General features: G+C 32.4%; 1 protein-coding gene across 1 annotated transcript in view; it reads left to right on the top strand.

Annotated features, from left to right (window-relative positions):
- The window catches only part of LOC148943115 (chitinase-3-like protein 1), a 170288-nt gene that overhangs the window by 117351 nt on the left and 25515 nt on the right, over positions 1-27422 (top strand). The gene's annotated exons all lie outside the window — the stretch shown is intronic.

The following is a 27422-nucleotide window of genomic DNA, read 5'->3' as shown; positions in this document are numbered from 1 at the left end:
TAATTATAATCAAGTCAAACATAACGCAAACAGACATTACCACAAATATTAGTAATGCTACCACTCCCTTTATTGCTCCAAAGGCTGGTTCTCTAAATCCTTTAATAAGAAGTGGCCAGAAAAAAAAGCATATGGGATCGCATTTTACAAAGTTAATGCTAGTGTCTTGACTCTTCAAAATTTTAATATTAGGGACAGCGAAATTTTGCCAATTAAAAAAAAAAATTGTGCCAAACTCAGCTACAAACTGTTATTCCTGCAGAAAATAATAGTTTTTAATTATCTGTTTCCAGCTACCAGTAGATACATCAAAAGAATCGTTTTTTTATGTTGATTTCAAATATATAAGTTTCATCTAGTTTTGCCCTACACATCTAAAGTTACGAGCCTGAGAATATATGCCTTACTTTCAAATTAGTCTTTAGTCTAATTAGAATTTATTCCAACCCCCCAAAAGTTACGAGCCTACAAAAATTTGCCTTATTTTTGAAAAAAAGGGGAAACACCCTTTAAAAGTGACAGTCTTAATGAAAATCAAACCATCAGATTCAGAGTAACAGAAAATCCTACTGTAGATGTTTCAAGCTCCTATCTATACGTGTTTATTTGTTTTTGTTTGCCCAGGGGTGATTGTATCGATGCAGTAGTCCTAGAATATCGTGGGAGGGCTCATTCGAACGGAAATTAAAAGTTTTAGTGCCCTTTTTAAGTGACCAAAATAATTGGAGGACCATCCCCCCCCCAGGCTCATTTTTTCCCAACGTCATTCAATCAAAATTTTGAGATAACTATTTGGTTCAGCATAGTCAAAAACCTGATAAATATGTCTTTGAGTCCCCAGGGGAAAGGCTGCAAATTATGAAGTTTGCCCATTGTCTACATATAGTATTGGTTATTGGGAATTAAATTAAAAAAAAAACAAGTTTTTTTTAACTGAAAGTAAGGAACGACGTTAAAACTTAAAACGAACAGAAGTTATTCCGTATATGAAAAGGGCTGTCCTCTCATCAACGCTTCAATCTTTACCCTAAAGTTTTTTAATGTAAAAAAATAAGAGTTGTGATAAAGTCAAACTTTAGCGTAAGGAACGAGGCGTTGAAGAGGGGACAGCCCCTTTCATATACGGACTATTTTCTGGTCGTTTATAGCCTTAAAGTCGTTCCTTGCTTTCAGTTAAAAAAACTTTTTTTTATTTAATTTTTGAACGTTTTTGAATTAATGCAGGTTATGATTTTGGCTCACCGTACATAAATAATTAAAACAAAATTTGCATATTAATTTTACTTTTATTTGGTTAAATGGCTTTCTCGAAACTTGTTTAATTTTATTTACGAACGTTTTTATTAGTAATTACTATACGTAACTTACGAATTAACTTACGTAACGGACTTCTATATTCATATATTTTTAATACGTATATTAGGGGGCTCGTCCCCTAGTCAATACCTCGCTCCTTAAGCTAAAGTTTGAATTTTGTTCCAATTCTTTAAAAATGACCCCTTAATCACAAAGGCCGTTATTTAGAATAAATAGCTCTTATGAAAGTACTAAAAAATCTTTGACTTAAAGAGCGAGGTATTGACTAGGGGTTGAACCCAATCATACACGTAATATTTTCTGTTCGTTTTAAGCTTTGATGTTACTCCTTATTTTCAGTTGGAAAACTTTTTTTTTTTCATATTTAATTTCTGATCTTTTTTTTAAATAATGATGGGAAATCCGGCGCTCCCTTCATAGCAATGTCCCTTCCCCCATAAAAACTTCCTTCATGGAAAGATCTTCCCAAATAACCCCCGAAACACCCACCCCCCTACTACCAGAAAAAAATCACCCCTGAAAACGTCTGTATACTTCCTAATAACCAATACTATATGTTAACACTGGGTAAAATTCATAACTTTCAGCCCCCCCCCTGGGGACTTCATGGGATTAAGTCATCCTAAAGCAAATAGTTATCATATTTTTAACCATGCTGAACAAAATGGCTATCTCAAAATTTTGATCAGGTGACTTTAGGAAAAAAATGAGCGTGGGAGGGGGCCTAGTTGCCCTCGATTTTTTTGGTCACTTAAAAAGGGCACTAGAACTTCTAATTTAAGATCCAATGAGTCCTCCCACGATATTCAAGGACCACTGGGTCGATACGATCACCCCTGGTAAAAAAAACAAAAAAAAACAAAAAAAAAAAATGAACACGCATCCGTGATCCTTCTTCTGGCAAAAAATGCAAAATTCCACGTTTTTCTAGATAGGAGCTTGAAACCTCTACAGTAGGGTTCTCTGATACGCTGAATATGATGGTGTGATTTTCATTAAGGTTCTTTAACCTTTAGGGGGTCTTTCCCCCTTTTTTCAAAAAACAGCCAAATTTTCTCAGGCGCATAACTTTTGATTAGTAGGACTAAACTGGATGAAAGTTATATATTTGAATTCAGAATTGAAGTCTGATTCTATTGATGTATCTATTGGTATCAAAACCCGTTTTCTAGAGTTTCGGTTACCATTGAGCCGGGTCGCTCCGTACGTACAGTTCGTTACCACGAACTGTTTGATACAGACGTTTTCAGGAGGGATTTTTTCTGGTGGGGAGGGGGGTCGGAGGAGTGAGCTACGTGAGAGGATCTTTCCATGGAGGATGTTTCCTTGGGGAAACAGACATTTCTATGAAGGGGGAATCGGATTTCCCAGCATCATTTAAAAAACGATCAAAAATTAAATAAAAAAACAAGTTTTTTCAACTGAAAATAAGGAGCCACATTAAAACTTAAAACGAACAGATTATTACGTATGTGAGGGGGTTCACCCCCTAGTCAATACCTCACTGTTTTTTATTCTAATTAAAAGACCTTTGTGATTCAGGGATTTGGGATTCGAACAAAACTCGAACTTTAGGTTAAACAGCAAGGTATTGACTAGGGGGCGAACCCCCTTATATACGTAATAATTTCTGTTCGTTTTAAGTTTTAATGTTGGTCCTTACTTTCAGTTGAAAAAACTTGTTTTTTTTATTTAATATTTATATAGTTCCTGATTTAATATTAATATAGTTTATTTAATATTGATATAGTTCCTAGCTATCTTTTACTACAACCAGTAACGGAATTAAAGTCAAAAGCAGATTATTTTTACATTAATCTTAAATTACTATGGACAGTAAAAACTTAATATGATTGTTAGAATTGGTTAAACAGAAAATTGTACAACCATTCTTGAATTAAGAAATTAAATATCGATCTATGTACAAATAAAAAGACCTTCACATACACGTATATATTACACGTATGCAGTTTTGGTAGTAGTGGGTGTCATAATAAAAAAAATGTTGAAAATGTCTTTGGGAATCAATAAATTGTTAATGTTTGAATTTTTACTGGCAAAAAGCATCAGTCAAAATAAACCATTTGATCTTGCTTATTTATTTTTACGGTTCAACGTGGCAACATTGACAAATGCTTTAAGAAAGTCCATAATTTTGAAACAGTAAAAAAAAAAAAATCTTAGAAAATCATAGTTTTCGAGAAAAAATAGATCTAAGGTGGGTCCAAGGGATAATTTTTTTTACTTTTATGTAGTTGGTAGTTTAATAATTGATATATTTAATCTTAATTAATTAGCCTTAATTCATGAATATTTAACTTTTAAAAAATAATGTTTTTAGATTCTCTGCAGCTTAGAGGTGCAGGATTGTACTACGGAATTTGTAAAATTCAGTGGTAAAAAAAATATTGAGGCAGAAACCTATGTTCAGTTTTTTTCAGAGGGGGCGGGGGGGGGGGGGGTATAAAAATTATAAAAACTGAAATAAGGGATTTGACATACTTGCTTGACTTAGGTCTCCTGCCTGGTGCTACTCGGCGTAGAGAGTGACGTCTGCCTCCTCCATTCACTTCGGTCCATTGCAAGGATTTGTTATTCACTTGGTCTGATATTTGCCATCGCTAGGAACTCGGATACGCTGTCGGACCATCGCTTCTTCGGTCGGCCGTGAGCTGACCGGTCAAATAAGGGATTTGACCGGAAAATTTAAGAAACTACCGTAAAATTACGAAAGGTTCGAGAATTTATGCCTAAAATTTCCCTTCCCCGTATGTGTCTGATGGCGCATGAACCTTTGACTTAAGTTATATGGGAGAGTTTAGTTAAGTTTACTGCGGAACAAATATTACGTAACCTCATCGTCCATTTATTTTATTATTGGGTTATTTACATCGTTCCAGTAATTTTATTTATTTTACCTATCTGAATTTCCCGCTTATTTTCGCGTAATATACATATTTGTAATATTATCGTTTAGAACTGGCTGTTTTTTTCGTTAGTATTTTTGTGAAATTTGTTTTTCAGCCTCTAATATTATTGCTTAACTATGATGTTCTATCTCATATTCAACACGATATTAACCAAGTACACTCACCCCAGTTAAATCATTTGTTTGCTCTGTCACAGCGTCGGGACTACCTGAACAGCCATTGTTGTACAGAAAATTACTAGGACAGCTTGGAAAATTAAGCCTCTTTGCCACTGAGTATTAAAAGATATAGAAACAAACTTTTTATCTTATATACTATAGAGCTACAGCTTTTTACTACATTCTTAAAATTGGAGGTTTAACATACGGGGATCACCACCTTTAAAGGCAAAAATGGCGCAAAGAGTTGCTATGCCACTTACTGGAGGGGGAGCTCCCTCGTCGGCCCAAAATAGTGGGATTTCCGTGGTTACTCCAACGGTTCCGTATCTACTAGCGTGATCGAATGGTCCAGGGCTACTTTTAAAAGCCAAGGGTTACCGATAAGATTTCTAACTATCTCTTTAGACTCGACCTAAGCTGAAAAGTTAAAAGAGTATATAGTATAAAAATTCTTACTGTATTCAAGACAAAATATAAAAGAACTCAAAACAGAACTGACGAAATCACACGTCCAAGTCTCCTACTCGCTCAGCCGCACTTCTGGTGATGGGGGTGGTGGGTGAATTTTCCCAGCAACTAAAAAGGTTTCCTAATTACCTGTCAACCACCCCCAAACGCGCAATGTAGACTTCGTAGTCTATTAACTAACTACGCACTTAAAGAAAGTAAGAAAACGGTGCCACCAAAATTGAAGGAAAATTAATAATTATTACTCGGGGAAGGAAAATAATTAAGGGGCAAAAAAAAAGGAATCTGGGAGGGACATTTATCTGAACAAACTGGGACCAAGGGTTCCAACACCTCCCTCATAAGATACATGGCCGCTACTCCGGTGGATTGGCTGGAAACTCAGACATAAAATAAATAACACCAAACTTAAAATAACTAAACTTTGTTTATCTTCTCTTCTACCAATGCCTGTGCTTCCACCGCTTGGCTCTGGATCAGTCGTCCTCAACACGTCTCTACTGTAGGACCACCATGGTCTAGATCGTCTAACATCCGCATTTGGTTTTCAAAGTTGAAGTCCGCAAGATTCGTAGAAATTGATTGTGCACAGCCCAATCAATGACAAAAATTTTCTTGCTCTCACGAATTTACACTTGAGAGGATTAGAGAATCAGTTCCTCGCACTTTCGATGGCCATCATGAAAAATTTGGCTGCACCAGCCTCTTAATTTCCATCTGTGGAAACAACCCCACATCTCAATAAAAAATAAAGTGCCTCTTGGCATAATTTCAAATAGTCTAAGGCCGAAAATACACAGGCCTGTGAAACCGATAGGAGTTCAGGAAAATGAAGTAAGAATCTGAGCGAACCTTGAATCGCTTTTTTTCTGGGTCTTGTCCCCTAAAATAATTGAATGAGTAATGCTCGGCGATGAGGGATGAAGATGAAATTGAAGACTGGAAAGACAAGACTTCAGTAAAGGGATCACAACTTGTCCACCAGTTGTGCATTGAGGAAAAGGGCAATCTTTCACGTCTTCCCGCAGGGGATCTTTCCCAAGGGATTCCTCCCCCTCATAAAGGAACAAACCCTCTTTTGAGTTAATAAAACCATTCTCAGATTTCTTCCCAATTTTTTTCAATCCAACCGACAATTCAGTATATCCCAATCTTTCTGTAACTCGTTGTTGACAAGTCAATTCTATGTTATGGGTCTTCTCCTCCCTCCTAAGTTTTTTCGTCTTATTATAATTTCGTAATTTTCCCAGTGGCTTTTGGACCTCTTTGTCCCCTCTATTAATTTTGTTATCAAGGCACAGCCAATACAACATTTTTTTTATTTTTCGTCAGTGTAGGCTGAATCTCCAGATTTCGTCTCTTTTGTACACTTCTCCTTTCATCTCTGCTTTCCTCAATTTCGTAATTCGCGCAAAATAAATCATTATTAAATTTCAATTGGACTCTAGTGTCCACCATCTTTGACTGCTTCACTTCATTGTAGTTTCGCTTAATATCTCTTTTCTCTCTTTTACTTCTCTTTACTTTTACCGCAGCAACAAATATTTCGTCATCAAATGGGAATTGAACTCCGACATTTGCTTTTTCATATTCTACTAAAATTTTTCGAACTTTCCGAGGAAAAGCGCGTACAATAAATTTCGTCTCCTTTTTTCTGGTACAATCAGCGCTTTATTCTGGCCTGTACTTGTTAGCATCTCATATTTATTAAAAGTGTTTTCAAGTTTTCCATTTTCTGGAAATTTTCCCGACAAATCATTCTTACGTGTATTATTTTCAAATTTGTGATCTTTTTACTTCTGCATCTCATTTTCGTGGATTATCAACAATATGAACACGAGTATCAAGCATTTCATTTTCCCGAAAGGGCGGCGCAGCCTCCAAATTTGCTTTATGGTCTGGTCCACCTTTCCCCGTAGCCAACAAATTATCATGTTTTTCCGGCATACTGCAATTTCATATTTTTCCCACTGTTAAAGAAGTTGCTTTTAACGATAGGAGATTTCCGATAACTCCAAAATCTACTCCTACTAAAACATACAATGCTAGAGTGATTACTAAGCCTACTTTTATCGTCTTTCTCTGGACCCTATCGTCCTTCTTTGCAATTTCTAATCTTACCCAAGCAGACGGGCATGGGTGCTTGTCTCCATAATAACATAATGTTGTAATTTTATTTTTATGGTCAGTAGAACCCCCTTATTGAATACGAACGGGGCACCATATATGGGCATAGATTACTGACGCAAACAAATGTGCTGCCATCTACAATTGAGTCTAACTCCGAACAGGGCACCATATATGGGCATAGAATACGGAACGAACACATGTGCTACCATCTACAATTTAGTCTAACGCTGACGAGCTATAATTTATTCAAGGATTATCGATCGTGTCTAGTGGGGTCAAGGTCGATTTATTTGTTGTTTCCAAGGGTATTGTCTCCGGGGCGAAGTTTCACATGTGCATTAACGGTGGGCAATGTATTGATCTATGACTTGAGGGGGAAAATGGAAGTCCAAGAACTTCATTTAAATAATCACTAGGGAGAATGTATTGATGCAAAACTCGACTAGGATGCTGCCAAGGTCGATTTATTTCTTGTTTCCATGTGTAATTACACGGGGTGTGATTGATATAATCAAGAGGGGATTATTGATCTCGGGTCATTGATTTGTTGTTGTTGTTCGTGAAAGTGTAATGACACTGGGGGTGATTTAAAAACTCTATAGGGGGACAGTATTGATCTAGGGGAGTGGATTTCCGAGAAATTGATTTAGATAATCGATGGGGAGAACTTTTTGATCCGATAACGGGAAACAGGATCACGTGTCCCCTTCTAAGCCAATCAGGGAGCCGGTTACATAAGATGTCTTTCTCTATGCCAATCAGAGAGTCGGTTACATATGGTTTCCCATTACATCACAATTCGCCCTTGAGATTTAGTATATAACGGAAATGCATTGTGATTAAACATTCAGAAAGTTCCAAGACACAATGGATAAATCATTGGAAAATATTGATGAGCTAGGGGTCTTGGATACAGCGATTTACAATATCAGTTCTGTTTAGTACATTTTCAAATAAAATCATTTTACATAGTAGCCGCTCCCGAAAATTCAAATTCAGGTAAACCCCCCACACAATACAAACTCCACTATATATTGTTTATACTCGCTAGAAAGATTAAAATATGTTTTTTTACCTTGTAAGCCTAACCTCCCCCCTCCATACCCCTCTCAGTTTATGACTTTAATTCTTCCATTGGAAATAATTTTGTTTTTGATAAATTTAATCTTTCTGTAAGCCTATCTAAAAGTGACAGCCAGCTTTCTGTCAATCCCTTAGCTATTAAGCCGCTAACTTGACAAACATTTCCGCAATGATTTAATTAGCTGATAATTACTGTCACCCTTATAAAGTATATCCGCCCTCTCAATCCTTACGTTAATGGTTTAACCAAAAGGTTTCACAGATCAAAATGGTTTGTTTTTCCCGTCAAATTAAAAACAGTTTCACGCAGAAAGAGATTGCTGTTTTTTAAGCTTGTGGGTTCGCAACCTGTATGGAAGAGTGAAACGAGTTATTTCCCAAATTAATTGCCAACAAGATTTATTTTAGGATATTGTGTAAAAGGGGGGGGAGGGGCAAAACCACAATTCTAACATCTTCATTGTAAAGTGAAAACAAGGTATTTTCTCGAGTTAAAAGTACGGGGCCAGGATTTCTTTGAAAAAGAATGAAAAACTTTATTATGCGTAAATTGAATAGCATTTGCTTTCCAAGCATAGTACATTCTTTGTAAAATTTTACTTTTTGCTTTACTGAAAAGGGGCCGTGATTTCTAAGAAAATGAATTCATAATTTTATTATGTGTAAATTGAATAGCATTTGATATCTGAGTCTAGTATCCTTGGTATCACGTAAATTTTTACTTTTTGCTGTACTGAAAATGCCGAGGAGAGTATTTTTTTGCGATAAATGCTTTGTAGACAAAATTATGGTTATGGTGAAGAGGATTCCAGGGGAGGAGGGAGTGTCTTTAAGGGACGGAGGGCAGTTTTTTGGTCAACAACTCACCATTAACTTTTTTTCCATTGTTATATTTATAATTTATTTTTCGTTGTGCAAAGCAGTAGTTTTTAAGTCTAGATTTAATGTTACCCAACCTCATTAAGTGAAAATGATTTATTTTAAGAAAGTGAGCTGTATTTGTTAGAGTTTCAGAAACATTACATATTTATTTAATTTAAGCCCTTTTTTCAGATATAATAATGTTTTGCGTGATTGACACAGAATATATTGGTCTGAAATATTCCACAACCGGCATCATTTTCGAAGCAGCTTTCTTACTCATAGACGATCAACGGCGTGAAAATTCATAGCTATAAATGGAACATCAGATACAATATATATATGTACGAGAAAAACAGATGGAGTCCAACACTAAATTTTATAAATCGAAACGGCTTTTACGTTAAAACCATAAGACCAAGTAATGAAAATGGCTATAAAATAAAACATGTACAAGAGGGAATTCAGGAGATATGCAGTTTTTTCGGTGTGCAAGCTGTTTATGTTAAGGGAAACGTGCCAACTGATAAACTCTTACCAGAAAAATGTGATAAAAACATAGCATTATTCAATTTAGAAGACTTCAAATGTGAAAAATACCTGTATTCAGTACATGACCCGGAAGATGAAGTTAGATATTTCACTCAATGGGTACCGGAAAAGATACCTGACGTGGAAAATTGCATCAGATATCCAAAGACCTAAACTCTTCCTCATATCAAATGGATTAAGATTTTTTTTTAAAATATACCATTATGTATTTTTTCAAATGTTTTTAAATATATTTAAGCAATAAATATCTTAAGCCTCAGCCGTTTTTTATTCTTTAGAATAGTTCATCGCTATGAAAATTATACTTTCAGATTCAACATGCCAGGGAACACACTTTCAAGTTCACATTGTTGGAGAACCCTAAATAGTCACCCCTAAAAACGTAAGTTAACCCTAAAAGATCAAAGAATTTTTCTGAAATCACACTTTCAGATTCAACATGTCAGGGAACACACGTCCAGGTTCAGCATGTAGGAGAACCTTAAATAGTCACCCCTAAAAAGGTAATTTAACACTAAAACGTTAAAGAATTTTTCTAAAATCACACTTTCAGATTCAGCATGTCAGGGAAGACACGTTCAGGTTCAGAATGTGAGAGAACCCTAAATACTCATCCCTAAAAAGACAAGTTAACCCTAAAAGGTTAAAGAATTTTTCTGAAATCACACTTTCAGATTCAGCATGTTAGGGAACACACGTTCAGGTTCAGCATGTAGGAGAACCCCAAATGCTCATCCCTAAAAAGGCAAGTTAACCCTAAAAGGTTAAACAATTTCTCTGAAGTTACATTTTTCAGATTCAGCATGACAGAGAAGTCATACATTACTTTTCAACTTCTTTTATATCTAAAAACCAAATTTTCGCAATGAAAAAGAAATATATTACAGATCCATTCTAATTTTTTCCTGAGAAAATAAAAAGGTTCTACTTCTGTTCTTAATTTCTCAATGACATAAAAAATTTAAAGTTCTGTTCTAAATTTTTACATAGAAGATAGGAAAAGTCATACTATGATTGTGAATATTTTCAATGAAGATAAAAAGTTTCACTTTAATTCTAAATTTTCTTAAATTCAGTTTCGATTTTTTCTCAAAGCGATCGAAAAAAAATATAAAGTTTTGTTCAAAATTTTTCATCGAAGATAGAAAAAGTTATACTATGATCGGGATTATTTTCAATGAAGATAAAAAAAACTCCAGTGTGAATATTTCGTCGAAAGACAAAGCTGTTCTTCAATTTTAAATTTTCTCAACGAAGTGAAGAAAAGTTCAACTTCTCTTCTAAATTTTCTCAATAAAAAAAGAAAATAGTAATTGATAAATTCTATTTTTCTAAATAATATAAAAAGGTTTCACTTCAATTGAGATTTTTCCCCAAAGACATAAATTTAAAGTTTTCATCCAAATTTTTGTAGAACACATAAAAAGTTAAACATTGATCGTGAATATTTCACTATGAAGATAAGAGCTCCACTTTAGTTCTGAGATTTTTCCAAAGACATAAACAAATTTAAAGTAAGGTTATAAATTTTAATTTTGAAGACAGGAAAAGTTACACTATGAATGTGAATATTTTCCAGGAAGATAAAAAACTCCAGTGTGAATATTTTCCCGAAAGACAAAGTTGTACTTCAATTTTAAATTTTTTCAACGAAGTGAAGAAAAATTCCACTTCTTTTCTGAATTTTCTCAATAAAAAAAGAAAATAGTTATTGATCAATTCTATTTTTCCAAATGATATAAAATGGTTTCACTTCATTTCAGATTTTCCCCCCAAAGACATAAATTTAAGGTTTTCATCCAAATTTTTTTTAGAAGATATAAAAAGTTACACATTGATCGTTAATATTTCACTATGAAGATAAGAGCTCCAATTTAATTCTGAGATTTTTCCCAAAGACATAAACAAATTTAAAGTAATGTTCTAAATTTTAGTGTATAAGATAGGAAAAGTTATACTATGAATGTGAATATTTTCCAGAGAAAATAAAAATTTTCCACTTCAGTTCAGATTTTCTCAATAAAAAAAGAAATTAGTTATTGATCAATTCTATTTTTCCAAATAATATACAAAGGTTTCACTTCAATTCAGATTTTCCCCCAAAGACATAAATTTAAAGTTTTCATCCAAATTTTTTGTAGAAGATATAAACAGTTACATATTGATAGTTAATATTTCACTATGAAGATAAGAGCTCCAATTTAGTTCGGATATTTTCCCCAAAGATATAAACAAATTTAAAGCAAAGTTCTAAATTTTAGTTTATAAGATAGGAAAGTATTACTATGAATGTGAATATTATCCAGAGAAAATAAAAATTTTCTACTTCAGTTCAGATTTTCTCAATAAAAAAAGAAATTAGTTATTGATCAATTCTATTTTTCCAAATGATATATAATGGTTTCACTTCAATTCACATTTTCCCCCCAAAGACATAAATTTAAGGTTTTCATCCAAATTTTTTTTAGAAGATATAAAAAGTTACACATTGATCGTTAATATTTCACTATGAAGATAAGAGCTCCACTTTTAGTCTGAGATTTTCCCCAAAGACAAACAAATTTAAAGTAATGTTCTAAATTTTAGTGTAGAAGATAGGAAAAGTTATACTGTGAATGTGAATATTTTCCCGGAAGATAAAAACTTTCACTTTATTTCTAAATTTTCTTAAATTCAGTTCCGATTTTTCTCAAAGACATAAAAAAATTTAAAGTAATGTTCTAAATTTTTCCGTAGAAGATAGGAAAAGTTATACTATGATTGTGATTATTTCCATGAAGATAAAAAGTTCTACTTCAATTTTAAATTCTCAATTTTAAAAGTAAAGAAAAGTTCAACTTCGATTCTAAATTTTCTCAATGAAAAAAATAAGTTATTGATCAATTCTATTTTTCCAAAATAATATAAAAATTTTCCACTTCAATTCAGATCTTTCTCAAAGAGATGAACAAATTTAAAATAATGTTCCAAATTTTTCATAAGAGATAGAAACCTTCAAGTTCTTTTGTGAATTTTACCAAAGAACACAATTCAATTCTAATTTCTCCAGAGAAAATAAACATTTTCCACTTCAGTTTTACATTTACCAAGACATAAAGAAATTTAAAGTTCTATTCTAAATTTTTCCCTAGTAGATAGAAAAAGCCATACCATAGTTATGAATATTTTACCGGAAGAAGAAAAGTTCAACTACGATTCCGAATTTTCTCAATGAAAAAGAAATAAGCTATTGATCAATTCTATTTTCCCAAAATAATATAAAAATTTTCCACTTCAATTCAGATTTTTCTCAAATAGATGAAAAAATTGAAAATACTGTTCCAAATTTTTCATAGAAGATGGAAAAGTTCAAGCTCTCTTCTGAATTTTACCAAAGAACACAATTCAATTCTAATTTCTCCATAGAAAATAAAAAGCTTCTAAATTTTTTCGTAGAAGATAGGAAAAGCTATGCTATGATTGTGATTATTTTCTATGAACATGAAAAGTTTCATTTTCATTCTAAATTTTCTTAAATTCAGTTCCAACTTTTCTCAAAGAGATGAAAAAATTTAAAGTTCTGTTCCAAATATTTTCCCGGAAGAAGAAAAGTTCAACTTAGATTCAAAATTTTCTCAATGAAAATGAAATAAGTTATTGATCAATTCTGTTTTCACAAATAATATAAAAAATTTCTACTTCAGTTCAGATTTTTCTCAAAGAGATGAAAAAATTTAAAATACTTGTTCCAAATTTTTCATAGAAGATAGAAAAGTTCAAGTTCTCTTCTGAATTTTACCAAAGAACACAATTCAATTCCAATTTCTCCAGAGAAAATAAAAAGCTTCCACTTCAGTTTTAAGTTTACCAAGACATAAAAAATTAAAGTTCAGTTCTAAATTTTTCCGTAGAAGATAGGAAAAGTTATGCTATGATTGTGATTATTTTCCATGAAGATAAAAAGTTTCACTTTAATTCTAAATTTTCTTAAATTCAGTTCCGACTTTTCTCAAAGAGATGAAAAAATTTAAAGTTCTGTTCCAAATTTTTCACAGAAGATATGAAAAGTTATACTTTGATTGTGAATATTCTTCATGAAGATATGGAGCTCCACTTTAATTCTGAGTTTCCTCGAAGAAGTGCAAAATGTTCAAGTTCTCTTCTGAATTTTCTTAAAGAAGAGAAAAAGTTAGCTCAATTCTGAAATTTACCAATGAAAATGAAAAGCTTCCATTTCAGTTCATAATTTCTCAAAGACATAATTTCTCAGAGACAATAAATAGAAAAATTTCTCCTTGCTTAAGTTAGGTTAGGTTAACTTATCATGAGCAAAGTTGACTTGGGGGGATTTTCTGGCGAGTATGGTTAGGTTAGGTTAGGCTAGATTGAGTTAGGTTAGGTTTATTTAAGTTATGTTAGGTTAGCCTACGTACGCACTCGTACGTAGGCTAACCTAACCTAACTTAACCTAACCTAACTTAATCTAGCCTAACCTAACCTAACCATACTCGCTTGAAAATCCCCCCAGGTCGACTTTGCTCATGATAAGTTAACCTAACCTAACTTAAACATGGAGAAATGTTTCTATTTATTTATTAATATTTAGTTATACCTAACCTAACCTAACCTAACCTAACCTATTGTTTTGGAGGTTAAATGAACGAGCTTGAATGATTGTCTTTAATAATAGAACGAGGCACCCATTTTCTAATTTAGAAATTTGAGGGGCAAATCCATAAGATAAAGGAGCTAAAATATAATTTAAAATTAGAATAAAACTTTAAATTTTCCATCTATTTGAGAAAAAAAACAGAACTGAAGTGGAACCTTTTTATTTTCTTGGAAAAATTACAAGAGAACTTGAACATTTTGCACTTCATCGAGAAAATTTAGAATTAAAGTGGAACTTTTTATCTTCAAGGTGAATATTCACGATCAATGTATAACTTTTTCTATCTTCTATGAAAAATTTGGAACAGAACTTTAAATTTTTTCATCGCTTTGTGAAAAATCGGAACTGAATTTAAGAAAAATTAGAAATAAAGTGAAACTTTTTATCTTAATGGAAAATAAACACAGTCAACTTTTCGTATCTTCTACGGAAAATTTAGAACTAAACTTTAAATTTTTTATGTCTTTGAGAAATTAAGAACTGAAATGGAAGCTTTTTCAATTTCATTGGTAAATTTCAGAATTGAGCTAACTTTTTTCTCTTCTTTAAGAAAATTCGGAAGAGAACTTGAACATTTTGCACTTCTTCGAGAAAACTCAGAATTAAAGTGGAGCTCCTTATCTTCATGGCGAATATTCACGATCAAAGTATAACTTTTCCTATCTTCTATGAAAAATTTGGAACAGAACTTAAACTTTTTTCATCTCTTTGAGAAAAATCGGAACTGAATTTAAGAAAATTTAGAAATAAAGTGAAACTTTTTATCTTCCGGGAAAATATTCACAACCTTGGTATTATTTTTTCCTATCTTCTACGGAAAAATTTAGAACTGAACTTTATATTTTTTATGTCTTTGAGAGATTATGAACTGAAATGGAAGCTTTTCATTTTCATTGGTAAATTTCAGAATTGAGTTAACTTTTTTCTCCTCTTTAAGAAAATTCAGAAGAGAACTTGAACATTTTGCACTTCTTCGAGAAAACTTAGAATTAAAGTGGAGCTCCATATCTTCATGAAAAATATTCACAATCAAAGTATAACTTTTCCTATCTTCTATGAAAAATTTGGAACAGAACTTTAAATTTTTTCATCTCTTTGAGAGAAATCGGAACTGAATTTAAGAAAATTTAAAATTAAAGTGAAACTTTTTGTCTTCATGGAAAATAATCACAATCATAGTATAACTTTTCCTATCTTCTACGGAAAAATTTAGGACTGAACTTTAAATTTTTTATGTCTTGGTGAACTTTTAAACTGAAGTAGAAGCTTTTTGTATTTTGTGGAGAAATTAGAATTGAATTGTGTTCTTTGGTAAAATTCAGAAAAGAACTTGAACTTTTGTATCTTCTATGAAAAATTTGGAACAGTATTTTAAATATTTTCATCTCTTTGAGAAAAATCTGAACTGAAGTGGAAATTTTTTATTATATTTGTGAAAATAGAATTGATCAATAACTTATTTCATTTTCATTGAGAAAATTCAGAATCGAAGTTGAACTTTTCTTCTTCCGGGAAAATATTTGGAACAGAACTTTAAATTTTTTCATCTCTTTGAAAAAAGTCGAAACTGAATTTAAGAAAATTCAGAATTAAAGTGAAACTTTTTATCTTCATGGAAAATAATCACAATCATAGTATAACTTTTCCTATCTTCTACGGAAAAATTTAGAAACTTTCTACTTCTCTGGAGAAATTAGAATTGAATTGTGTTCTTTGGTAAAATTTAAAAGAGAACTTGAACTTTTCTATCTTCTATGAAAAATTTGGAACAGTATTTTAAATTTTTTCCTCTCTTTGAGAAAAATCTGAATTGAAGTGGAAAATTTTTATATTATTTTGGGAAAATAGACTTGATCAATAACTTATTTCTTTTTCATTGAGAAAATTCAAAATCGTAGTTGAACTTTTCTTCTTCCGTGAAAATATTCACAACTATGGTATAGCTTTTTCTATCTACTAGGGAAAAATTTAGAATAGAACTTTAAATTTCTTTATGTCTTGGTGAATGTAAAACTGAAGTGGAAAATTTAATTTTCTCTGGAGAAATTAGAATTGAATTGTGTTCTTTGGTAAAATTCAGAAGAGAACTTGAACTTTTCTATCTTCTATGAAATATTTGGAACATTATTTAAAATTTTTTCATCTCTTTGAGAAAGATCTGAATTGAAGTGGAAAATTTTGATATTATTTTGGAATTTGGAATTTGGAATTTATTTTGGAATTTATTTTATTATTTTGGAATTTAAAATTGAAGTAGAACTTTTTATCTTCATGGAAAATAATCACAATCATAGTATAACTTTTCCTATCTTCTATGGAAAAATTTAGAACATTACATTAAATTTGTTTATGTCTTTGAGAAAAATAAGAACTGAATTTAAGAAAATTTAGAAATAAAGTGAAACTTTCTATCTTCCGGAAAAATATTCACATTCATAGTATAACTTTCCCTATCTTCAACATTAAAATTTATAACTTTGCTTTAAATTTGTTTATGTCTTTGGGGAAAATCTCAGAATTAAATTGGAGCTCTTATCTTCATAGTGAAATATTCACGATCAATGTGTAACTTTTTATATCTTCTACAAAGAATTTGGATGAAAACTTTAAATTTATGTCTTTGGGGGAAAAATAGAATTGATCAATAACTAATTTCTTTTTTTATTGAGAAATTCTGAACTGAAGTAGAAAATTTTTATTTTCTCTGGAAAATATTCACATTCATAGTAAAACTTTTCCTATCTTCTACACTAAAATTTAGAACATTACTTTAAATTTGTTTATATACTTGGGAAAAATCTCAGAATTAAAGTGGAGCTCTTATCTTCATAGTGAAATATTCACGATCAATATGTAACTTTTTATATCTTCTACAAAAAATTTGGATGGAAACTTTAAATTTATGTCTTTGGGGAAAAATCTGAATTGAAGTGGAACCTTTTTATATTATTTGGAAAAATAGAATTGATCAATAACTATTTTCTTTTTTTATTGAAAAAATTTAGAAAAGAAGCTGAACTTTTCTTCATTTTGTTGACAAAATTTAAAATTGAACTACAGATTTGTCCTTCGGGAAAATATTCACACTGGAGATTTTTATCTTCGTGGAAAATATTCACATTCATAGTGTAACTTTCCCTGTCTTCTACACTAAAATTTATAACCTTACTTTAAATTTGTTTATGTCTTTGGGAAAAATCTCAGAACTAAATTGGAGCTCTTATCTTCATAGTGAATTCAAAATTCGGAAGAGAAGTGGAATTTTTCTTCACTTCGTTGAGAAAATTTAAAATTGAAGTACAACTTTGTCTTTCGGGAAAATATTAACACTGGAGTTTTTTTATCTTCATTGAAAATATTCACGATCATAGTATAACTTTTTTCTATCTTCTATGAAAAATTTAGAACAGAACTTTAAATTTTTTTTCATCTCTTTGAGAAAAAATCGAAACTGAATTTAAGAAAATTTAAAATTAAAGTGAAACTTTTTATCTACATTGAAAATATTCACGATCATAGTATGACTTTTCCTATCTTCTATGTAAAAATTTAGAACAGATTTTAAATTTTTTATGTCTTTGAGAAATTAAGAACTGAAGTAGAACCTTTTTATTTTCCCAGGAAAAAATTAGAATGCATCTGTAATATATTTCTTTTTCATTGCGAAAATTTGGTTTTTAGATATAAAAGAAGTTGAAAAGTAATGTATGACTTCTCTGTCATGCTGAATCTAAAAGTGTAATTTCAGATAAATTATTTAACCTTTTAGAGTTAAGTTGCCTTTTTAGGGATGACCATTTAGGGTTCCCCTAAATATTGAAACTGAAATTGTGTTTCCTAATATTTTGAATCTGAAAGTGTTATTTTAAAAAAATTCTTTAAAGTTTTAGTGTTAAATTGCCTTTTTATGGATGATCATTTAGGGTTCTCCTACATGCTGAGCCTGAACGTGTGTTCCCTAACATGCTGAATCTGAAAGTGTGATTTCAGAAAAATTCTTTAACCTTTTAGGGTTAAATTATCTTTTTAGGGGTGACTATTTAGGGTTATCCTACATGCTGAACCTGAACGAGTGTTCCCTGACAAGCTGAATCTGAAAGTGTGATTTCAGAAAAATTCTTTAACCTTTTAGGGTTAACTTACCTTTTTGGGGGTGACTATTTAGGGTTCTCCAACATGGTGAACTTGAAAGTGTGTTGCCTGGCATTTTGAATCTTAAAGTATAATTTTCTTGGCTATTAAATATTCTAAATAATAAAGACGGCTGAGTATTAGGATATTTATTGCTTAAACATATTTAAAAACATTTGAAAAAATACATAATGATATATTAAAAAAAAAGCTTAATCCATTTGATATGAGGAAGAGCAAGAGTTTAGGTCTTTGGATATCTGATAAATTGTTCCATGTCGGGTATCTTTTCCGGAACCCATTGAGCGAAATATCTAACTTTATCTTCAGGGTCAAGAAATGAATGCAGGTATTTCTCACTTTTGAAGTCTTCTAAATTGAATAATGCTATGTTTTTATCACATTTTTATAGTAGGAGTATCAGTTGGCACGTTTCCCCTAACATAAACATCTTGCACACCGAAAAAACTGAATATTTCTTGAATTTCCTCTTATACATGTTTTATTTCATAGCCATTTTCATTACGAGCTCTGATGGCTTCAACGTAAAAGCTGTTTCGATTTATAAAACTTAGTGTTGGACTCCGTCTGTTATTCTCGTACTTATATATATTTTATCTGATGTTCCATTTGTAGCTATGAATTTCACGCCGTTGATTGTCTATGAGTAAGAAAGCTGCTTCGAAAATGATGCCAGTTGAGGAATATTTCAGACCAATATATTCTTTGTCAATCACGCAAAACATTATTATATCTGAAAAAAGGGCTTAAATTAAATAAATAAGTAATGTTTCTGAAACTCTAACAAATACAGCTCACTTTCTTAGAATAAATCATTTTAACTTAAGGAGGTTGGGTAACATTAAATCTACACTTAAAAACTACTGCTTTGCACAACAAAAAATAAATTATAAATATAACAATGGAAAAAAAGTTAATGTTGAGTTGTTGACCAAAAAACTGCCCTCCGTCCCTTAAAGACACTCCCTCCTCCCCTTGAGTCCTCTTCGCCATAACCATAATTTTGTCTAGAAAGCATTTATCGCAAAAAAATACTCTCCTCGGCATTTTCAGTAAAGCAAAAAGTAAAAATTTACGAGAAACCAAGGCTACTAAACTCAGAAATCAAATGCTATTCAATTTACACATAATTACACATAACCAATGCATTTTGATCTGTGAAACCTTTTGGTTAAACCGTTAACGTAAGGATTGAGAGGGCGGATGTACTTTAAAAGGGTGACAGTAATTATCAGCAAATTAAATCATTGCGGAAATGTTTGTCAAGTTAGCGGCTTAATAGCTAAGGGATTGACAGAAAGTTGCCTGTCACTTTTAGATTAATAATTTCTGAGACCACACTGGTTAATCATGATAAAACAAAAATCGCGAAGAAAGGGAGAAAACGAGGACAATTAAAAGCCAGTGAAAAAATTGAAAAATTATGCAAATATTTCGGTCAAGACCTCTGCTTGACCGTCCTCAGTGCAGAATAAAACTGATAAAAATATAAAAACCAAACCTTAAAATAAAAACACCAAACTAAAATTGGACGACCCTTTCCTAGTAACGATGAAAGGGTAACTGAATAAAAAACAAGTTTAAATGGCATTTCAGAATTTCATTTTGCGTAAAGCACTTTTAAAGGCTGATCGCTTTCCAGTTTGATTGTTATCGGAGACTCTATTCGATTGCACAATATAACTTTTTGGATGTATGTAAAAACGATCAGAATTAATTATTTTGTCATAAATGGGACTTAGAAAAATTTCTCCAGTGTCTCTATTGAGAGCTACCTTTTGGTGAATGTGCTTTTTTATTTCAACTGCCTCCCTGAAAACTTGCGTTAGACCTTTAACGGGGGCAACGATGGAGGCCTCGTCAAACAAAATGAAATGGTGTGGACTCTCGTACACATGTTGCGCCAAGGCGGAATCAAAACCTCAGGCCTTTGGCGTAACCTCATTACTTTGTCGATTGAGGACTTGTGCTCAGATAACCTCTCCCCCAATTCCTGCTGGGTTCTACCAACATAAAAACAGCCACAAGAACAACGAATTCTTTAAACACAACTACCCAGAATGGGGCTGGTTTTACTTTTTTAACAACGGCAAATATAAAACCAGCCCCATTCTGGGTAGTGGTGTTTATAGAATTCCTTGTTCTTGTGGCTGTTTTTATGTTGGTAGAACCCAACAGCAATTGGGGGAGAGGTTATCTGAACACAAGTCCTCAATCGACAAGGCAATGAGGTTACGCCAAAGGCCTGAGGTTTTTGATTCCGCCTTGACGCAACATGTGTACGAGAGTCCAGACCATTTCATTTTGTTTAACGAGGCCTCCATTGTTGCCCCCGTTAAGGGTTTCACGCAAGTTTTCAGGGAGGCAGTTGGAATAAAAAAAACACATTCACCAAAAGGTAGCTCTCAATAGAGACACTGGAGAAAATTTTCTAAGTCCCATTTATGACAAAATTATTAATTCTGATCGTTTTTACATACATCCACAAAATTATATTGTGCAATCGAATAGAGTCTCCGATAACAATCAAACTGGAAAGCGATCAGCCTTTAAAAGTGCTTTACGTAAAATGAAATTCTGAAATGCCATTTAAACTTGTTTTTTATTCAGTTACCCTTACACCGTTACTAGGAAAGGGTCGTCCAATTTTAGTTTGGTGTTTTTATTTTAAGGTTTGGTTTTATATTTTTATCAGTTTTATTCTGTACTGAGGACGGTCAAGCGGAGGTCTTGACCGAAATATTTGCATAATTTTTCAATTTTTTCACTGGCTGTTTATTGTCCTCGTTTTCTTCCTTTCTTCACGATTTTTTGTTTTATCACTTTTAGATAGGCTTACGGAAAGAATAAATTTATCAAAAACATAATTATTTCCAATGGAAGAATTAAAGTAGTAAACTGAGAGGGGTGTAGAGGGGGGATATTAGGTTCACAAGGTAAAAAAGAACGTATTTTAAGTTTTCTAGCGAGTATAAACAATATATAGTGGAGTTTGTATTTTGTGTGTGAGTGTGCGGGGGTGTTACCGGAATTTGAATTTACTGGAGGGGTTACTATGTAAAATGATTTTATTTGAAAATTTACTAAACAGAACTCACATTGTAAATCGCTGTAGCCAAGGCTTCTAGCACATCACTAATTTCCAATGCTCTATCCATTGTGTCTTGGAACTTTATGAATGTTTAATCATAACGCTTGTCCTTTATATACGAAATCTCGTGTGCAAATTGTGATATAATGGGAAACCATATGTAACCGACTCTCTGATTGGCTTAGAGAAAGACATCTTATGTAACCGGCTCCCTGATTGGCTTAGAAGGGGACACGTGATCCTGTTTCCCGTTATCGGATCAAAACATTCTCCCCAGCGATTATGTAAATCAAGTTCTCGGAAATTCACTCCCCTAGATCAATACATTCCACCTAGCGATTATGTAAATCACCCCCAGTGTCATTACACCTGCACAAACAACAACAACAAATAAAATACCCTAGATTAATACATTCCCTAGTTATTATGTAAATCACCCCCAGTGTCATTACACATGGAAACAACAAATAAATCGACCTTGACACCATCCTAGTCGAGTCCTGGATCAATACATTCTCCCTAGCGATTATTTAAATCAAGTTCTCGGAAATCCATCTCACCTCAAGTCATAGATCAATACACCGTCCACCGTTACGCCGCATGTGCAAACTTCACTCCGGAGACAATACACTTGGACTAACAACAAATAAATCGACCTTGACCCCACTAGACACGATCGATAATCCTTGAATAAATTATAGCTCGTCAGCGTTAGACTAAATTGTAGATGGTAGCACGTGTATTTGTTCCGTATTCTATGCCCATATATGGTGCCCCGTTCGAAGTTAGACTCAATTGTAGATGGCAGCACATGTGTTCTCGTCAGTATTCTATGCCCATATATGGTGCCCCGATCGTATTCAATAAGGGGGTTCTACTCTGGTCTATCTCTGTTCTATTAATTAGGTCTTTTCGCACATAAGTTTGATCACTGCAAGAATCAATTGCCATTTCAACTAATTCCCCGTTCAATTTTCTGTATATCTTATGCGACTCTGCTAATGCGTAATTTTTTTTCCTATTATGGGTCATGGCCAAGGCTGTCGTTTTATGTGGTGTTTGGTCATATGTATTGGGGCAGTTTCTTGCAAAATGCCCCGTGGTACCACAGTTATAGCAAGTTTGTTCTCCTTGCGCTGTGTTATAATGCCTATTTTTGTTATACTCTTTGTTTTGAAATATGTCTATCTCCTCAATTTCTTCTCTTATTTCGGTCCCTCTATTCGCCGTTTCCGCCATTTCTTCGCTTGTTTGTGGGTATTTTGATTTAAAATATATTTTCAATTTTCTGTGGGTTTTGTCTAAAAATTGTTCAATTGATGTTTTATTTACCATTTTCGTCATTTTGTCTTTTATCGCTTCTGGGTCCACATACATTCTATAATTTTCTAAATCTAGCCATTTTAAACACATATCTTTCAATTTGTATCCGAATTCTTTATATGTTTCGTTGTCTTGTTTTCTTTCGCTTCTAAACCTTCCTTGAAAGTGCTCGGGGGAGAGTTGAAACTTTTCAAAAATGGTTTGTTTTAGTCTTTCAAAATCTTTTGAGTAGTCCATTGGTAATGCTTTATATGCAAGTTGGGCTTTGTAGTTAAGGAGGGGCTGTATTCTTGTTACCCAATTTTCTCTCGGCAACCCGCTTAATTCAGCCGTTTTTTCAAAATGTTATATGTATAAATGTACATCTTCATTTTCTTTCATTGGTTGAAGGTTTATTGCCTGCATTACCTCTATTGTAGACGCTTTCTGAGGTTCTTGGGAATTTCTCCCTGCAATCATTTCCATTATATATTTTCTTTCCTCTCTGTCTGCCTCCTCCTTTCGTTCTCTTTCTTTTCTATCTTCCTCCTCTTTTCGTACTCTGGCTAATCTGTCATTCTCCATGAAATTTAAAAGTTGTTGTGTCATATCTATTTGAGTGCTTTTTCGTGAGCTCCTGCTGGAAATTGAACTTCTACTACTCCTGCTACTTGGCCTACTCTGAATCTTCCTATCTTTTTATTCGCTTAATTCGTTTTCTGAGTCTGCTCGTTGTTTAATATTTTCTTCTCCCCACAACTCCCCTACTTTTTGTACCTTCTCTGAAGGGTGAGTTTGTTTTGTTTTACCCGTTCTTTCATGTAATGATTTTTCCTCATGTATTATCGCCACTGTTTCTTTTGTTCGGGTTTCTCTATCTGCGAATAATTCTTTCTGAATTTGTCTTAGACTTTACTCCTCTTCTCTGGTTCGTACCGGGGATCGCTCTATTACTGATTTTGTTTTGAACATTTCCTCTTCACACGTCCCAGAAATGTTGATTTCACCTGTTGAGTGATATATGGTTCTATTTGATGGTGTTTTTCTTAGGGTATTTTCAATGGGAGTCGCATACTGAATCTAATTTTTGTTTTACCACGGGCGATGTTGTTTAAGTTCTTCGTTTGTCCGTCATTATTTTAACGTTTATTTAACGTCTTCCATCCAATTAAAAGTTATTTTTGCAATGTCTCTTTTTGTACTTTCGTGAAAAATTATTTACTTTTAATTTGCCGATTCTACCTGGGTGGCGCAGCCTCCCTTGTCTCACAAGTTAATTATTCGCGTGATCTTTTGATTCTTAAATTTTATTACCTATTATTATCTGACTAGGCACAGCTCAGATAAAAAAAAAATTCTCTTTGCGATTTTTTATATATGTACCCACAATAGGCTACTTACTAGGCCAAATTAATCCGTCTCTTCGAAAACGCGGAATTATTTTATTATCAGATTTACTGATAGGACCTTAAATTGCTGCCACCACTTATTGGAGGTTTAACGTACGGGGTCACCACTTTTAAGGCAAAAATGGCGCAAAGAGTAGCTATGCCACTTACTGGAGGGGGAGCTCCCTCGTCGGCCCAAAATAGTCGGATTTCCGCGGTTACTCCAACGGTTCCGTATCTACTAGCGTGATCGAATGGTCCAGGGCCACTTTTAAAAGCCAAGGGTTACCGATAAGATTTCTAACTATCTCTTTAGACTCGACCTAGGCTGAAAAGTTAAAAGAGTACATAGTATAAGAAAAAGTCTTACTGTATTCAATTCACGCTATAGAAGAACTCAAAACGGAACTGACGAAATCACACTTCCAATTCTCCAACTCGCTCAGCCGCGAGTTGGGTGATGGGGGTGGTGGGTGAATTTTCCCAGCCAATCAAAGGGCTCCCTAATTACTTGTCAACCATCCCCAAATGCGCACTTTATACCTCGTGGTCTATTAACCAATTACGCAATTAAAGAAGGACAGAAAATGGTGTCACCAAAATAAAAGGAAAAATAATAATTATTACTCGGGGAAGGAAAATAATTAAGGGGCCAAAAGAAAGGAATCTGGGAGATACATTTATCTGAACAAACTGGGACCAAGGGTTCCAACACGTAAACAATCCTATTCAGATTCATATAAATCTGATCTGATGTTCTCTTGACTCCTCTTGACAACAATGTCAGTTGAAACTTCTTTCAATATGACTAATTTTCTTCCTTCTCAGCACAACACCATTAGCTGCAACTACTTTCAAAACAGCAATTATTAATACACCTCAGCTTCAATCTAAAAAAGAACAGACAATCTTCCTTTATAGCAGTTTTTTTTGTAACTCGGACATATATCATTGCTAAAACCATCAGTCAAACCTAATACGTATAAAAAATCAATCCCTTTTTCAACACTGACAATACAGCAATTACATTACTATGAACATCAGATGAAATCTTATTCTCTACCACTCTCCTGTATAAACTTAATAAAGAGGTCTGTCATCCTATACTTCAAAAAATCATCATCAATCAAAATTCCTAATGCAAGTGCAACTGAAAACTCTCCTAAATTTTCCTCTTTGCACAAATTCATCATTTCTTTTCTCAAATTTTCATATTCCTTACATTCAACAACATAATGGAAAATACTCTCTATCTCACTACAATTATCACATTGAGGACTATCAGCTTTGCCTATGATAAACAACCTATTCTTAATAGCTACATGGGTCGACTGAAAACGGAACATTAAGCAACCATATTTTCTTTTTAATCTACTATAATTTTTCATATCAAAGCCAGGCTTCTTTTTCTGAGTAAGAGCTATATTACTACTATTATCCCTCATTTCCTCGAAATGTTTTTGGTAAATCCTTCTAACCATCTCTCTAATCTGTTTATATGTTTCTGTAGGGGGTGTAAGGGTCATATTTTGTGAGGTTAGTTTGGCATATTTGTCTGCTTTTTCATTACCCGCTACCCCCACATGGGCTGGAAACCACAAAAATTGTAATTCATATAAGTTTCTCTGCTTTTACTAGTTTTTAAAACTTTCTAGACGAAAGTGAGACACCTGAGATTTGAGAATTTTGAGATGGTGCGTGATATATGCACCACTCAATTCCACCTGAAAATCATTACAATTGCCCCAGATTGAAAATTTTTTGAATTTCTTTCATCCCAGCGTTCATAAGAGTGAGAACTGATGGCGGCAATGACAGATAAAACAAATAGCACTTTGTCTAATGTTTTTTTAGAATGACTGATAAAAGAATGATACTTTGCCCGAAAACAGAAAAATAAAGTAAATATTCCTTTGCAATAACATGTTCGGAAATGGCCAAAAACATTGTAGTTGTATTGCAAGCTGTCTAGACAGCTTAACACGCAAAATTAAATGAATCATTTACTAATTAATGTCACATTCCAAATAGGGACATGAATGCCCCTGAATTTATTTTATGGCATGAATTTATTTATTATGACATTTAACTTATGTCATGTAAATTTATTTAAATAATAATATTATTATTTATTTATTATGAATTTATCGTATTATAGCTTGAATTTATTTTTTGACCCCTTTAACGATTAAGAGAGTTTTCTCACCGAAATTAGCGCATTTGTGATAGCACAAAAAAACTGCAGCATATCGAAATTATTCTTTGTTTATAGATAATCAATTTCATATCATAGTAAATATATATATATATATATATATATATATATATATATATATATATATATATATATATATATATATATATATATATATATATATAAATATATATATATATATATATATATATATATATATATATATATATATATATATATATATATATATATATATATATATATATATATATATATATATATATATATATATATATATATATATATATATATATATATATATATATATATATATATATATATATATATATATATATATATATATATATATATATAGTGCAATCATAGTAACTTTTCTAAAGTTATAAAGATATAAACATCGCTGGCTGCCCCATCCATACCGTATAGTGAGAAGTTAAAAATAGCACTTGAAGTTACTATGTAGTTATTTCATCCTAATTTTCTTGTGAGAAGAAAAAATGATGGCACTCATGCCAATAAAGAAATAAAACAGTAAAATTTCGTCTAGTTTCATAATTCAATTATGACATTTTTTTTACAATGTCAGATAAAATAATGATACTTTGCCCAACAGAAACAAAAACCAAAAATAGCAATGACAATTGTTACAATAATTGTTGCAATATACTACAATAATCATGTTACAAATATGTTACAAAATTACAATTGCTACAATAATTGTAAAAATTGTTACAATAATAATTCAAACCTGACCGAAAAAATTATGTGACAAACTGTTTATTTAGTTAGATAGTTTAATTAGTTACTTATTTTCATATCTATGATGTATGTTTTATCATTTTCACTTATTACCCACAAATGTACAATCAGTCGTATACTAATCAATCCCGGCTTCCAAGTTGATACATGAAACTTGTGCTTATGTTTTATTCATTTTTTAGGCTTTCCAAATGCTTTTACAAGTTTGGAAAAGCCTCTTTACAAAATTAAGTCGCTTTAGAATTTGGTAAATTTATCATAATTGTTATTTATTTTTGACCTACAATATAGAAAGGTATAACTCGTGGAGTGACCCGAAAAAAAACAGATAAAAATATAATGCAAATCAAAATAGAAATCAC

The sequence above is a fragment of the Artemia sp. Qi Xiang Cuo genome, chromosome 16 (genome assembly GCF_049724085.1).
Source record: "Artemia sp. Qi Xiang Cuo chromosome 16, ASM4972408v1, whole genome shotgun sequence".
Classification (NCBI taxonomy): Eukaryota; Metazoa; Arthropoda; class Branchiopoda; order Anostraca; family Artemiidae; genus Artemia; species Artemia sp. Qi Xiang Cuo.
This window is presented reverse-complemented; position numbering and strand designations above follow the sequence as displayed.